Source organism: Triticum aestivum, chromosome 3B, assembly GCF_018294505.1.
Source record: "Triticum aestivum cultivar Chinese Spring chromosome 3B, IWGSC CS RefSeq v2.1, whole genome shotgun sequence".
NCBI classification, from domain to species: Eukaryota; Viridiplantae; Streptophyta; class Magnoliopsida; order Poales; family Poaceae; genus Triticum; species Triticum aestivum.
This window is the reverse complement of record NC_057801.1, coordinates 590,875,169-590,891,923: the sequence shown is the minus strand read 5'-3', so window position 1 is coordinate 590,891,923 and position 16,755 is coordinate 590,875,169. Positions and strand designations below refer to the sequence as shown.

The 16,755-nt window shown below is 43.9% G+C and overlaps 1 pseudogene; it reads left to right on the top strand.

Moving 5' to 3' along the window:
• On the top strand, positions 1–2,339 carry LOC123067614 (ATP synthase protein MI25-like; annotated as a pseudogene).
• Positions 2,340–16,755: the final 14,416 nt, after the last annotated feature.

Here is a 16,755-nt window from a genome sequence, read left to right as displayed (position 1 = left end):
ATGGCTAAGATCTTCGATGAGATAATACATAAGATTGTCGAGTGCTATGCAGATGATCTCGTTGTAAAGGCGGTATCCTATAAAGAACATCTTCAACATCTCAGAATCGTATTCGACCGCCTAAGGCAACATGCACTCAAGTTAAACCCATTGAAGTGCGCCTTCATGGTCTCGTCAGGCAAATTCCTAGGGTTTGTCATTCGACATCGGGGAATAGAAATCGACCCGAGTAAAATCAAGGCCATACTCGAAATGCTTCCTCCTCAAAACCTTAAGGAGTTGCGTTCGCTTCAAGGGCGCCTCGCATACATCAGGCAATTCATAGCTAATTTTGCAGGAAGAATCCAACCTTTCACAAGAAAAACCAAAAAAGACATTCCATTCTTTTGGGATGAAAACTGCCAACAAGCCTTAGATGGCATCAAAAGCTATCTCCTCAATCCGCCAGTCCTGGCTGCGCCGATACCAGGGAAGGAGCTTATACTCTACACCACAGCCTTGGATGAATCTCTTGGGGCTCTATTGGAACAAGAAAATGAAAACGGGAAAGAGAATGCCCTCTATTACCTCAGTCGTGTGCTCGTAGGAGCTGAACATGTGTACTCTCCTATCAAAAAACTTTGCCTTGCACTGGTGTTCGCTGTCAAGAAGCTATGACACTACATGATAGCACATCGGGTCACCCTCATCTCCAAAGTTCACCCACTTAAATATCTCCTGACAATACCAATGCTTACAGGAAGATTGGCAAGATGGGGCCATCATCCTTACTGAGTTCAACATTGTGTATGCGCCACAGAATGCCATTAGAGGGCAAGCGATGGCGGATTTCCTAGCAGCACATCATACATATTTCTATAGTAAATAAAATATTTCCATGGATGGGATTGCACGTAGTCCATTCCACCTTTATCTATCTAGGTTATCCTTCTTTCTTAACAAAGCAGAATGTGATGATCGATCCCTCTATTATGGGATTTATGTTTATACAAAAGCCTCTACTTTAGATATTTACGTTGATGAAGGAAAGCCTTGTTAAAGACTACGACTTTTTACTTCCTTTTTCGTACTCTTCTTTCATCCTCCTTACCAGAATGCTTTTCCTGGTTCAGAAGAATAAGATACTTAAATTGTGGCTTACATATGGAAAATGCCTTCGTCTTGAAGCTACCAATGCACATCATGGTGAAATCATTGTCAATTAATTGTTAGATACCCCATATCACCCATACCCACCCAAATCTTTTTTTTGCCTCAAACTCTGCTGCCCTATCACTCCTCGATAAGTGTACTTACTCAGGTTGTGCACTTGGCTGATCGAGATCTTCCCCTTTGGCATGAGAACCGCCTACCTACGCTAATGTAACTAATGCAGATGGCGGAAGTTAGTAGTTCTCCTATGCCAACATGAACACAAACGAAATTGTCGAATTTTGTATAGAAAGAAAAGGAACCACTTCTATTCTCTTTTCTTAAGTATAAGAGAGATAAGTACTTATTCCTGGCTGGCAGTATCATTGCTTCTCCCCGCCTAATGCGGATCCTTGTGCAATGCTTATTGGAAATATCAATCCAAAACTTATTTGTTTCGTTGGAAAAACCAACGCCGACGTCAAGATCAGTCTCCTTTCCTTTCAAAAGTGAGCGAGCAGAGCTGAAAAAGATGGAGTTACCTGGAGATGAGATTTTTTTTCTACGGATATGAAGGATAGAAATATGCTATTTGCTGCTACTCCATCCATTTGTGCATCAAGTCTGAAGAAGATCTCAATCTATAATGAAGAAATGATAGTAGCTCGTTGTTTTATAGGCTTTCTCATATTCAGTCGGAAGAGTTTAGGTAAGACTTCCAAAGAAACTCTCGACGGGAGAATCAAGTCTATTCAGGAAGAATTGCTGCAATTCTTCAATCCTAACAAAGTAATTCTGGAGGAATCCAATGAACAACAATGATTACTTAGGACCACCTTGCGAATTTGCAGCACCATAGTAGAATCATTACCAACAGCACGCTGTGCGCCTAAGTGCGAAAAGACGGTGCAAGCTTTGTTATGCTAAAACCTAAATGTAAAGTCAGCAACACTTCTAAATGCCACTTCTTCCCGCCGCATCCGTCTTCAGGACGATATAGTCACAGGTTTTCACTTTTTAGTGAGTGAAAGATTTGTATTCGGGTCTGAGTTCAAAGCTTCTACCATAGAACTAATTCGAGAAGGCTTGATAGTACTAACAAAGGTGAGGGTGGGGGTTCTATTTAGGAAGAATAAGAAGAATCTCATTCATGTGTTCATGCTAACAGAAGAGCGGATCCAATACACATAAGACTTTTTTTCAGGAAATTCCTAATGTAACTGATGAATTTGGGATGTCAAGCCCCACAAGTTAGTTTCCCAAGCGCTCCCTAGGAGGGCAGTATACCACAAGATAGAGTTTGAGCCTGGAGCCAAAGCCCCGACCCCTCCATTTTAGGTTTTTCTCAGGAAAGAATTTCAGGAAGTCATATCGGCCAGATAAGCCTCTGACGGCTCCAAATTGATTTTTCCCCAGTTTTGTTTAAGAAGAAGCGGGAGCCATTTTGCATTGAAACTCAGTATCAGCAGTGTCAACTCCTGAGAAAGACTTCTTTCTTATTTATACAAGATTTCAGAGAACATAGTGAAGCCCTCAAAGCGCTAACAAAGTCGTAAGTAGAGAAGTTTTCCAAAAAGATACCTCGTTTTTCCATTAAGTGTGTGTTGTCTGATGAAGAATAACGGGGGAGCCAACTCAATAACCTAGCGGAGGAACCATCCGGACTTGAAACAGCGGATGCAACCCTTGCATTTCGTTCTTTTGTTCTTTACTCTATTTTCGCTTTGGCACTCACTTCCTTTGGAATAAGAGCATTTTTCTTCTCTACTCGTTCCGTTGACCATCAAACAGTTTCTTAATTATGTTATGTCAAATGATGGGAAAAAGGAAGGAGTAATCAAAAAAGACTAGAACTACCCGATCTGTTGAAATACGATACGAAGGAAATGAACTTCAATCCCTCATTCTTATTGTTTGTTCTTCTGATCCCCTTGTCTTTAACTCGCTTAATTTGGAAGAGGAAAACGACAGCAGCTAAAGTGAGAAATAAACAACTGCTCGGAATGCTTCGATTTGAGCATTGGTTTTGATGACAATGAAGAAAGCTCACCCAAAAGACGTACGTGGAACCAATGATACCAAAAAAAGAATCAAATATGAGGAGAACTGGGTGCATTGGTAAACGGCACCACCATAGCTTGTACGACTTCTGAATCCTGTTAATGGCGCTCTCCGAATAAATAAGTAGATACATGCGTACTACATACATGTGCTCTCTGAGTAGGGAAAGTGAGAAATCTACGGTCTTCCATCCGCGGATGTGACAAATCCAATCCAATTTGGTCTTGTCCCGTGGCTCGGACCAGGTCTCGTAAATGCAGCTACCACTACGACGGGATACTATAGTTATTTACTCTGTTTCAATCCCTATTTGGCCATTCAACAGTAGCGTACGGCCTTTGGAAAGCATCTCTTCCTAGAGGGGACTCCCGCTTGTGATCTTCTTCCTTGGGTCGGAGAAAATAGAACTTACCAATTGGAAATGGAAATGCCGAATGAATTGAACCAAACTACGGAAACTGTGGTTGAGCTTGCCTGTCATCAACGAAGGATGGTTGTGAAGTTGGTGGAAGAAAGCAAACCAATGAATGCAGCTAGTCACCCCGAAAGGCGAGCCCATGTCTTTTGAGAAACTGACACAACCTGTTGTGTTGACTTATCTTATCATAAGGGTCCGTCCCAGCCAACAAGGGATTTCTCATAATTCTAGGATGAAACAGCATCATATCTCAGCTTGATTATGAGAGAGATTGAAGTGAAAGAACCCAGTTTCAGAGCGTGGAAATGGAAAAGAATGAGGTGAAAGGGTTGACCCATGCGGCCCACTTAGAATGTGCTTTGACTTCCCCAGGTTGTACAATAGCACTATTTTCTGGACCCAAGTTCGAAAGGATTAGGGCACTGGATTGAAGAATAGCTCAGTCCGATAGAAACTTAGGTTGGGCTGGCGGAGGGATGAGTGGAGCTTCTGTATGACATGTACTGGTGTTTCATTAGTCCCTTCATCGGGTACCCGAAGCTCGCTTTGAGGAAGCAGTGCCATTTGGTTCTTCCTTCTTTCACGTCCATCCGCGAATGATTTGAGAATTCTTTTCATCACTATTTGGATCGCAGACTTGATCGTTGTCTATAGAAAGAAAATGCTCACTCGTTTTCTGTTTGTTTTCATGTGCGCATACACTCAGACTAATTTAGTAAGTGTGAAGTGGAAGGGCGAGTACGGGTGAAAGCCCACTACCTTCCGGATAAAAGATATGCTCGATTTATAGATAGCTTTGCTTCACTATATAGCGTGGGACGAATTGATAAGCTATGAATGCAGGAAGGGAAACCTTAGAGCTTTCTTCGCTTATCTTCCCAAGCAGACCATATGATTCTCATTATTCTATTTCTCTGTCTTTCCAACCAGCATTCCCGCTTATTCTGATTGGAGTGATGTGTGGTACCGGGGATAATGCAATTGATGGTGCTTGTGGCCCCACGGAATCACCGTCTAAAAGGAAATATGCAGCAAGGGAGTTGGGTAGACTAAAGATATTGCCTTTAGCCCTTTGCAGCCTTTTTTTTGAAGTCGATTCGTAAGGAAAGATCGATAGGATTTGGTCCATTTGGTGTCCTTCCAGACGGAGATGCGAGAACCTTTTCTGCTTTGACCACTTGCCCTCCTGGCACAGATGTGGGAAAAGGTCTCAGTTGCGGAATCAAATATGAATGAAGTTAGAACAATCAGCGTAAGCTCTTTCTCTAGGGCCACTATCAATAATGACAAGAACTCTTACCAACTAGCTTAACGCATCCGGTATCCTTATCCTTCGTACCCCTAGCGGATATGAATAATAAGAAGAAACAGGTCCTTTCTAAAGGCGGGCATTAGACCAGAGTTTCGTGAGCCGGAGAAGATCGATAAAGCTTAGAACTTGCTCGTTTGCAGGAGGAGGCGGTGGTATGACTCCGTACGTTGAACGAGCATTTCGTGCCACCTGTTCGGCGTCCACATCCACTACCATTTTCTGATCCCAGTATCTATAGCAAAATCGCTATTTCCCTCACTCTATAGAAGGCCTCCTATATGTAAGATCACCAACCAAGTTCCTTTCTTCTTTTGTTTGTTCCATCTTTACCAACTTCTACTTCTTGGCTGGCTTGATGCTTACAGGTCTTGCCTCTACTAATACTGGTCATGGGGACAAGAACTCCGTGGGAAGAGAGCAAATACCAATCCTAAACAACCGTTAGAATGGCCTCATCCAAACGGATGATTGTCATTGATAAGACGGGCAGGTGGTATGTTGATACTGAGCCGCTTCCCCTGTAGTTGGTAGCTCGTTCTTGACAAATCTGATCGGGTCTTCATAATCTAGAGTAAAAGGATTCGAACCTTTGCATGTCGATACCAAAAACCGATGCCTTACCACTTGGCTATACTCCAAACAAACGATAGGTTCCTGGAGAACCGTGGAAACTAGTTAGTTCAAATCAAACTCAAAAGCAATGCGCATTATCTACGCCTTTTTTTGATTCACCAAGACCCGCTAAAGGCTGATACAAACGAATAGTGGGAGTTCTTTCTTACGAATATAAATGGAGGAAATATCCCTAGTACCTTTGTCCTCTGCAAAGATCATAAGATCAGATGGAGTTGGATTGATTTCTCGCATCTACTAGATCAGAGATCAGAGTCAGGGGAGCTCTCGTAACTGAGCCTAAGTAAGTAGTGTGGTTCGAGCGGATCAGTCACCGTTGAGTTCTGCTTTCCTCGCAGAGTTGGTTTTAGCCGGAACCGCACTCTTGCCTTCTTCTTGTGCCCCTTGATTATTGATCTGAATTCAAGCTAGATTAGAGAATACCGGTGCCTTTTGATCCACCCTTAGGTTTGAAAACTATGGAGGTTCAGTTACAAAATGCAATTTATGAGGCTGCTTTGTATGTCAGTGTGCAGGAAGGAGAGTTGGAAGATATACCTAGATCCCCCAATAGAGAAAAGAGCGAGCAGGTTACCTACTCTTGTGGTGGATGGCGGCACTAGAAGTTGATGCTTTTTATGGACGGACATAGAAATTCGATTTCCAATAGAGCTGCAAACGCTACTGTAAGCCGAAGACGAATGCTGGCCAAAAGTAAGCAAAGCAGGAGAGGCATCGTTTCCTTCAGTTGGTCAACCAACAAGTCTCCTCACTCTAGCATTTCTTCTTTGTTCGGTCGCAAGGCAGGGAAATGGAGGATTTGTTTCTGCTCTGTCCATTACCGCATCGATGGATTCCATTTCAGTGGATAGAGCTCAACCTGTTGCCATCGTCATTTCAATCACAATTCACTTGGTAGGTAGATGCTTGTTCCGACCTCCATAGTGGCACTTTGACCTTTTCTCAACAACATCTACTTCTAATATGCTTGAACGGCCCTCTTGTCATTTGACCCAGAATTGAACGAGATGACACCCACCAATATCTTCCAACACAGGATCTCCCTTATAGGGTCGTCCTTCTCTCTTTCTTCCCAAGAACATCGGGGGTCTGCTCTCTGAATGAGTCAGCACCAGCCCTGTTACCAATACGGGGATCTCGGCCATGAGAACTTGTAGAACTTGTCTCTTGAATTGCATCCCCCCCTAGGCCGACCAGCTAAGTAGGACCCACTTAGCAAAACAGGTCTATAGGGTGCTAGGGAAGGTGTATAGAATGGTACTTGAATCTATCTATAGACATAGGATCCCCCAGCCACTGGAATCCATTGGTTTCTGTCTCAATTCATCATTTGAACTGAAACTAACCACGAAGGGAAAAGAAAAGAAGGATTCTAGTTTGCCACTACTTGGACTCAACTTGGACTTTGGGAGGAGCAAACCATTTCCATTAATATATGACTCAGTCATAGCCAAGAGATCATCATTCTAATAACAAGGATCTAGTTTATATATCTCGAATTGGGCTCGATAACATGCCAAAATAGTGGAAGTACCATCACGTCTACCTAAAGCAAATGGTTTCTATAGATTGAGAAATGGTTTCTATAGAATGAGATATAGTCAAATGTACCTTTAATACTTCACGTGCATTCTTCGCTTATAAATTTAGCCAAGATCCAAACATCTCAATCTCTTCATACGTTCTTATTGTTGAACTCTTCTTTTCGCTCAACAAATGCAAGTTTGTCAGGGTTTGGTTACTAGTTTTCTTGGAAGGGTTTTCTCCCTTGATCTTTTCCCTTGTTTTATGATTGGAATGAAAGTAGGATTGTTTATCCAATCCAAACTATTTATTGAGGGAAAGTAAGATCAATAGTTGGCCCTATTGTCTGTGCTCTATTCTGTTAAGGATTTTTGTATTGGAAACATAGGCATCCTGCTATTCCCTGCTCTAGTTTCAGTTCAGTCATAAACCTATTGCCCGGGTCCTTTGATACTTGATTTCCTGGGTCAATGGTACCTAGATTCCCCTTTGGCTTGATCTTACCTTGGATCTATGATTGGAATACAGATTGGATAAACAAGAGGAACTTGGAAAAGAGGGTTGGCGAAAGCATAACGATAGTGCATTCAATCGATTCCACTCTAGTTTTTCATATATTTTCCCTCAATAAATAGTTTATATATGAAAGAAGGTGCCAACTTATTGTTCTTGGAATGCTGATTTCCATGGATTTCTTCTTGGCATATCCCCCCTGATTTGATGACCTGGCTAAAACACCTATTCCTTTTTTCTGGAATTGCTGCCGAAAGCCTGTTTGCAGCATCCATAGCAATACGTGTTAGTACTCAATTTCTTTGATTTTCATTTGATGAAGTGAAGACACTTATCTATATACCATTTATAGAGTGGTAGAGTAATCTTGCAATGCGGCATGAATTGGATGACTTAATAGTTTTCTGCAGTTTAGTACTAACATGCCTGTGTGGTGAACTAACTACCTTGGGAAGCAACAAATATGGTTCGTCAGTAGAGATGTTTCCACTGGTGCCTCTTCTTCCAATGGTACTATAATTCCTATTCCTATCCCTTTATTCCCTTTTTTGGTCTATCTACATTTAAGGAAATTCATACGCTCCATGGACAGAGCAAAAAGTGGAGTGTTGGTCAAAGCAAGCCGCCCTATTCTATTACCAGACAAAATGGAGAGAAGCTCATCCGCTAGAAATGCTTTATTTCATTTCGTTCCCGTTCTTCATTTCCTTATTATCGAATCCATGGGGGACTTGTCATATTTAGAATCTTTCTGCGGTCTGCTCTGTTTACAATTCTTTCATACTCTCTTCTCTTTACCACGCGATAGGTCAGCGAAGCATGAGCGGGCGCTCCGAAGTAAAGGCCAAACACTTCGGCCTAAGGGGAATGAGCAACAAAATGACAAGATGAGGTGCCCCGGGCACCCCCATATAGAAAGAAGGGTTGTAGGTTTTGGGCCTGTAGATCCCCCCCCTCGTCAAGTGGTGCTTGTTTGGGGGGGGGGGGTGCCACCAGAAAGCGGGCTTGAAGCTCTCGCCTTACCAACGAGCCGACTGCTGATGGTTGTTGGTCACGACTACTACAAAAAAGTGAAGATGAATCTTTCTATTTCACATGGAGGAGTGTGCATCTTTATGTTGGGTGTTCTTCTGTCGTGCGACCCGATGGCTTATGTGCGACCTGTGGCCCACGCCTCCTATTCTATTTGTTCAGGGTGGGCGGCGTGAACACTGATTCGATCCGGGTATTCAATCCCACCGCTGAGATGCCTAGTTGACTCCTTAACCTTGATAGGAAGATGGCTTATTCCAAAATTCATGCATAAGGGTAAGGAACTTTGGATGAATTAATGCGAATGGGTGTAAGCCTCGCTGCTCGGAAACACCCAGTGCTGACCACACTGAGAGACACGAAAGCGCAGGTAATGCCAGTTGGCGAAGTGGCGTTAAGCATCCCTAGCGGTATGCAAAGAGAGGTCGTGATGATATCATCTACGTCTGTACCGCTCCTCGTGGAGTAGATCCTGCATCCAACCAACCCTTTTTTGACCAGGGAACGGGAGAATTCCCACTACCGCTGGCAGGCCAGCCGGGCCGTGAGCACGGTGGGAACGGGCTTCCCAAAAAGTGAGCCCCGGCCCGGGTCAGCATAGAATGGGGGGGACGGCCCTAATGTTGTGTTGGCCGGGTTGCAGGCGGATAAAAGCGGACGTGGGGACTCGGGTCGGGGCACGGCGTAACTAAGAGAGCCATTCCATTTAGGGCGAGACAGAATGGGAGGGCACAAGTGGTCTGGTGTCCGAGCCGATTGGTTAGACGACGACTACTGCACATATTAGATTCTATTAGCCGCCTATCCCGGAATGGACTGGGATGGAATAGAAAGAACGCGAAGCAGCAAGCAAGGGATGAGCACTTTGTTGCTAAAGCGCATACGTTTTCTTGTTGGGTCGGTTTGTTTTTGGGGGTGGGGCAATAAGCTTGCTTCTTCACAAGCTTATCCCTGCCCCTTTCCTATCCGTCCCGACCGACAGCAGTTGGGTCTCCCCATCTCTCCTCAACTTCCCCGGTCTTCAGCCTGAGCTGTATGAGGTAGAAACTCGTCCCACGTACGGTTCGGAGGCCGAGCCCCACCCCTGCAATAATGGTGCGGCTTAGGTCAACTAATACGAATAAGATACAGTTCACTCAACGATTGCATTTGGGTCCCGAACTCCATATGGGGAAGGAACGTTGTTGTTTGCGAGGTCTCGATCATTTACATGGACCCACTTCTCATTCCATTTGTGGGAATTTGATGATTTATAAACCGTCCACTACAAGCGAAAGGTTCATGTTTGAACATGATGAATCACTTCGTGCCGACCTGTTGCCCATAAACTTTCCTGCCTCATATGAGAATGGAAAACTGGAAGATTTTCTGCATCGGTGGATGAAGAATCACGAACATAAGAATTTCTGGTTTAGCATGTTCCCAGAAAGAAGATACTTTTTTCCATTCGAGAAACGAGGAGCACGACTGAAGTGGCTATACAAACAAATCCATTTACGGATCTATATGCTCCGATTGGAACTGGAAGTTCCAGAACTGGCGGCTGGTATACCACCATAATGAAATTGCCTTTTATTTTTAGTATTCGGATAGGATTTCTGTTGGCTTCATCGGGAGGCTTGCGTAGTTTGTTACATCAACTCCAAAAGGATAAGTTGCATTGGAATCGAGAAAGTTTCGTTCATAATTGCATAACAGGAGTAAAAATAGTGGCTGCGGCGCGTCGAGGGTCAACCTTTGATATCGAATAACCTTTCGAGCCTTCCCCAATGGATCTCTATCCTCCTTTGAAACGAATAGAAGTTCACTGACCATCCCTGTCAAACATAACCCAAGGTAGGATCGAGAGGAGAAGAATAGGACTCTTGCTAGTATCATAACCTCTCGATGGGAGAATGAAACCATTAGATTAGTGGAAAGAAGAAAGAATGGGAAGAAACCAGCCAACTTACCAAGAGGAAGAAATGATGACCACTTTTTGTATTATCTCGAAAGTTTTCATTGGATCTAGAAGTAATCACAACGTCACTTTTCGCTGGAGATTTCATGGTAGTTTTTGGAAACTTCAATTGATTAATGAGGTCAGGAGACTCTATAATTCGAATGATATGTGGAGAGAGCAGGGCGTCTTACCCGCATCAATCGATACCATGGTGTCGCATATACACGAAGGTTATTCTTCATTTCATCCCAAATTGGTATACAAAACCTATAAATATGGTAGGGGTGGTATGACTTTGCAGGAACATTTCACTCTGGAAAGGCAAGATGAGCTTGGCTATTGTTGTGCCAGGCGCCCACTCATCAATGCGGGTGATTGGCCTTGTATGGCTGCGCCATCTCTTCCAATAGATGTACTACTTTTTAAAGCGTTAGCTAATATCTTAATGCGGGAGTTTCTAGTGATAAGAAACAATCTTCCGTCTAGATTATTTTATTATAATGAAATGTTGGATTACCACCAAAGGTTATGGGATGGTCAAAGTGGTGTAGAGAAAATAGTCTTTGTGGATTTGAGTCATAGTATCTGGTATGTTTCTACTCCACGTCTATGGAATACCTTAAAGTGTCTACACAATCTGGGTGTGATTTCCCACATCTTAAAGGAATTTCTATCTCTCCCGATATATAATGCTTCCACTAACCTCCAAATTCCTCATTCGAATTGTATACCATTGATAGGTGAATTGAGCGACATGCTCCTACATCTCTTTTTGCAACATCAATTCGATAGGGAGGTCCTGAGCCGGTATGAAGGTTTTCTTTATACAAGATGGGACACCAATGTCCTTCTAGCTTCAACATGCTATGATTCATATCATCTTGACCGTCCTCAAATTCTGGACATCTTAAGGCATGTAAATCTAAGTGGATTTATTTCCGTGATCGAACGTGGTGGCGGGGGCATGCACGTGAACCCTGAGAAATCTCAGATATTCCTCAGTGCAGATGGTGATGTTAGTATCCCTCAACTAAGCGAAGGTGAGACTGACTATGATAGTGAATCATTACGGGGAATTGGATAGAGTAACCTATTCATAATAATGATGAGTATCCCCGGGGGCATGTCCTACTTTGTGAAGTAAGGTTCAAAGAAAGGGAGAGAAGAGATAGATGGATCTGAACCTGGAATCAAAGGGTTCTGTGAAAGGGATTTTGAAGAATCTTACGTCCTTGAGAAATGTAAAAAGATAGGAAAGGGAAGTAATGTCAAACCTGAAAAAGAATATGGCACGAGAGGTTGAATATAGGGAGGAATGAATCGGGCATCAAGTAAACTAAGGTATCAAGGAAAGTAAGACTTGAGGATGGAAGGGAGGAAGGAACCAACAAGCCACCGTCCGTGTACCAGTCATTGGGACAGGTGCTGTGTGTTCGGTCTACCTGCCTTTAGTACGACCCGGATGAAAAGATGCTGACTTTTCTTAAAGGTTAGGCCAAATGATTCTAAGCTTGAGGACCCATTCTATCCGGGCCTAAATGCTGGAGTTTCAGAATTCACTCTACTTCTTACTGACTTTCGCCGAATATATCCTATGTGCTTAACACATTGACGTCAGCGGCTAAGCTTTCTTTCTAATGGTAAGCCGGGGATCTAATAGTCCACTTCACCCTATCAAACTTGACCTTGATATAGGTTGCTTTTTGATGACTAGTTAATAGAATAGACGGTACTATTATTTTCTACCTCCTCTACCTAGATCTCCTTTTCCTAAGGAGGGAGAGAAGACGGTTCTCCGGGACGGAAGACATCTCTCACTCGTACATATATGGATGGGTTTTCTACCTCAGAGAGGGATGAAACTGAGCAGCAGAGATTGCTAAAATAGCAAAGGGGATCCAGATTATTTCAGAACTCCAACTAAATGATGCTATACTCGAATCTGATTCAGCTGCAGCTTGACAAGGACCTGTGAAAATGCTGATATCTCGAATCCCTATCTTATTAAAATGGGGTAGCTTTACTGAAGTACTGCAAGAAAAGTATGGAAAAAAGCATAGTCGGTACTTCTTAATGCGGTACGTAAGCTGGTTATCCTGACTAACAATCATGCCTTGCTTTGATTTAGGGATTAGGAATTCTTATTGGGAAAGAGATTGGATTGGCATTCAAGTAGGAGTAGATCCTATTGGTCCAAAGTAGGCATTCTTGTATCAATTAAAGTAGCTATATTCATGAAATAAGCGCTAAGATTCTAGTTCAAAGATAGGAGCATTAAGCTCTAAATCCAGTTAGTCCAGCTGGAAGTTTCACTAACTACTTAGGGAACTAGGGACTAGACCAGAGTTATGATTGGTGTATTCCATTCCTACCGTAATTGAGACTTGCCCTCGCTCGCGGGTGATTCCTTATAGCTTGATCAATGTGATGGATGTTCTCGGCAATGAACCACAACATGTCCATGGACTTCACAGATGTCACACCCTGATTTTCATGGCACAACACTTAAGATGATAAATCATGATAAAATGTGGTTTTACAAAAACTTTTGCATTATTTGACTTTTTATTTTGAGTTGGTTTTCTCTCTGTGTTTTCAAGTGCTCTTAAAAGTCAACATAGCTTAACCTTCTATACTTCCTTTCCTTGATCCAAAACTTCTGCCCAATGATCATACCATGTGTATAGTACAACATAGTATTTTCTTACAAAAATAATTTGGCCAAATAGTATTTTCAAAAAATTAGTTTTTCAAAAACCCCTGAGTTGAGGTTTGCACTACAAGTACTTGACTTGGGTGTGAAAAATCATTCAAAAGGTACATTTGAATCCTATTAGATGTAGAACTCCCATAAATCACAAAAATATAATTTTAAAAGTTTTCTTCCTATTTTATTTAAAAGCTTTTTCTTAAGGCCAGAAATGGTCTTTAATAGGGAAAAATTATTTTATTGTTTTACAAATATTTGAAAAAAATCAGGGAAACTCAGTGGGCATATATTTCCCATATATAAGAGTTTCAACACATGGTCATGTTCAAAATATTGGACAAAACCTCCCAAAACCATTTCTGCCAATTTCAAGGATTTGAAATATTTCTATAGGAAATATTTTCATAAAAATCCAAGAAAATTCCATCATGTCACAGATGCCCTATTTGGTGATCTTGCCAAGTCTCATGTCTTGGAGAACAAGATAGCATCATCAAATTCCCTCAAAACCATTTCTATCCATTTTGAAGTTTGAGCAACTTTACATTGCCAAACATGTCCAAATGTTCTCAAACCTTGTGAACATGCTCAAATGGTCTAATCATTCATCTAGACCAAATGGCACAAGTTGGAGAACAAGTTAACTTGATCAAAGGGCCCCAAAACCCTTCCTCTCCAGAACCAAATTTGAACAACTCTACATTGCCAACTTTCTCTCCTTGACCCCAACTTTTGTGAGCATGTTCACATGATCAAATGAGGCCACTACACCAAGTGATTCATCAAGGGGAAGTGATTTGCTCAACCAGATCTACACAAGTCCATTTCTGTTGATTTCTAGGGTTTACAAAAGTTACATTGTGAACTTTGCCCAAATGAGCTCAAAGTTGGTGGAAGGCCCTAATTGTATGTGCCATTTCACCCTGTGGAGTCTCATGCAAAATGGATTTCGTTTACCTGTCCAAACGAACAACAAACACCTTCTACCACCTTACCAAAATTCCATTTTGACCACTTCCACTAATCTCCATGACCCTATCTTTTTACCACAGCCCCTCCTAGTTCCCTTCTACCTCCAGTAAAAAGCTCCAACCCTGGTTCAATAATTGAGGAGGGTAAAACCCTGGTTTACCCCTCCCTTTTCACCATGGCAGCACCTCTTTTCCCTCCCTTCTTCCTTATGGACTTGCCTTAACTATTAAGCTTTATGGAGCATATCGGAAACTCCCAGGAGCTAGTGGAAAGGCTTGGCCACGCGCAGGAAGCCATTTGCATGCCATGTCATGCAATGGCCGCGCTCCGGAGCGCGCTACAGTGCACCAGGGCACTGTAGCCGCCCTTTGCCCGATGCTCCCGTCGACCTTGGGCGCCGTGAGCGTGTCCCCCAAGGCCACCTCGGCGTGCGTGACATGCTACGCGGTCGGCCCCTCCTCCTTCTCTCTCCTTTGAGCACGTCGTCGCGTGCCCGAGTACCGCCCGACTCGGCCACTCCCTGGCCACGCGGCTGGCCCACCTCTGACCTCGCCCAGCTCCCCCTCTCACCTCCCTCGCTCCTGGACGGACTCCACGAGCGCCACTGACCCAGCCTGGCCCCTCCCAACGGTCCCCAGGACCGATTCCGCGGGCACCCGCGAGCGTGGCTCGCGGTGCACCATGGCTTTGCCATATAGAGCCTCGTCGAGCCCCTCTTTGGATGCCCGCCGCTCTCTCTCTCCCAAACACCTCCCAGACCGACCACACCTCCTCCCGTGCCTTCTCCCTCCTCCTCTGCCGCCATTGCCGCCTCGGACTCCCGCTCAAATTCGAGCCGCCCCGGCCTCCCTTCCTCCTCTGAACCGGTCCGTGGCACCCCCAAGCCTCCACGGAGCTCCCATGCGCTCCATCTGCTCTTCCCGATGGCCGTACCATCGACCTCGTCCTTGCTAGGACTCCAGCCGCCGCGCCCAATGTCTCTCCCCTTCCTGAGCTCCTCAGCAGGCGTAGAGCGCATGGGCGGGTGCGTCTCACCGCGCTGAACACTCTGGTGTGAAGAACGTCACCGGGGACCGCCTGGGTCACTGGCACGATCGACGACCGATCCCCTCTACCTCCGCTTCGGTCGCAGGCGGGAGGAGGAAGACGACCGCCCCACCAGTTGGCAGGGGCCCCACTTGCAAGCGGAAAACCACCCGGGCCCGCACGGTTTAAGTAGAGACGGCTCCGGCCTTAACCGCCTCCCCCCGAGCGAAGACGTATTCCGCGAGGCCGCCTTCGACGTCACCGCTATCGCCCGTGCGGCCGTGCTGCTGGGCCGGCCCACTTCTATCTCCCACCCCGCGCGCTGGATAAGGGTAAAACCCTTTCCCTTTCCTTTTTCTTTTTCTGTAAATTTGTAAAATCCATAAACAATTCAAATAGTGTCCAAATTTGATGATTCAAATTTCCAGAGACTCCATAAATCAAGTTCTATTTAATAGGCCATAGTGGACATTTTTTTTGTCCTTGGTTTTCACTGAACCTTTTAAAAAGGTCATTTATCCACATAAGTCCACTTCAAAAATCCATATTATATTCATCTCAACTCCAAATCCAGTGAAACCAATTTCTAAGTGTTTCTAAAATCATGCCCGATTTAATGGGTACCTTTACTCATTTTTATAAGAAGGCATTCTATAGACAACTTACAGATCCATTAAATCCCTTGATTCCATCATATTTAAATGTTCAGAGATATCCACTGATCCAATTCCAATGAATCCACTCTGGTTATTTTTCGTATAACCATAGATGTTCTAGAAAAGTCAAATTAATATTTTTAGAGCACTTTTATTTTCTGCCTTGCTGTGTTGCTTATTATGATTGTTTCGACGTTAGTTAACGAAGTAGACGGAGTACTTGGAGAAGGACCAGAAGATCTCAAGACTCTGATGAACCAGGCAAGCAGCCCTTTGACCATGTCTATGAAACCCTTTTTATGCATGTCATATAGCACCATATTGTTGTTGCAACGGAATCATGATGAGGTGGTATCCACTTTGATGGTTTGCCACCGTACTTCCTCGTTGATAATTGCATTGTGCATAACCCTACCTTCTTATGAGGGTTATGACGGTGGGAGTAGATAGGATGCTAAAGTAGTGCTACGCAAAAAGGGACGGGAATATGCATGGTGATGGAGACAAAGTATTTTCAAAAGACTTTTCGAAAACCCCATCGGGTGCCACTTATGCCCGGGGGAGATGATGAGTTGGGTAGCCACTTGATGACGAAGTGTTGTACCAAGGCAAGTGTGTGTTGTTTTCAAAACGGATTGGTTTAAGTTGCGACCGTTATTCCAACCTTACATGCGCAACCACTCTACCCTTATATGGGAAAGGGCATTATTGATTACCTAGACCGATACTAGCTTGGAGCCCGCATTACTAGTGACAGGAGAGTTGTTGGTGCGCTCTCTCGGGATGGGGTCGTGCCAGGTAGGGCGGCCAAGAACATTTTTATGG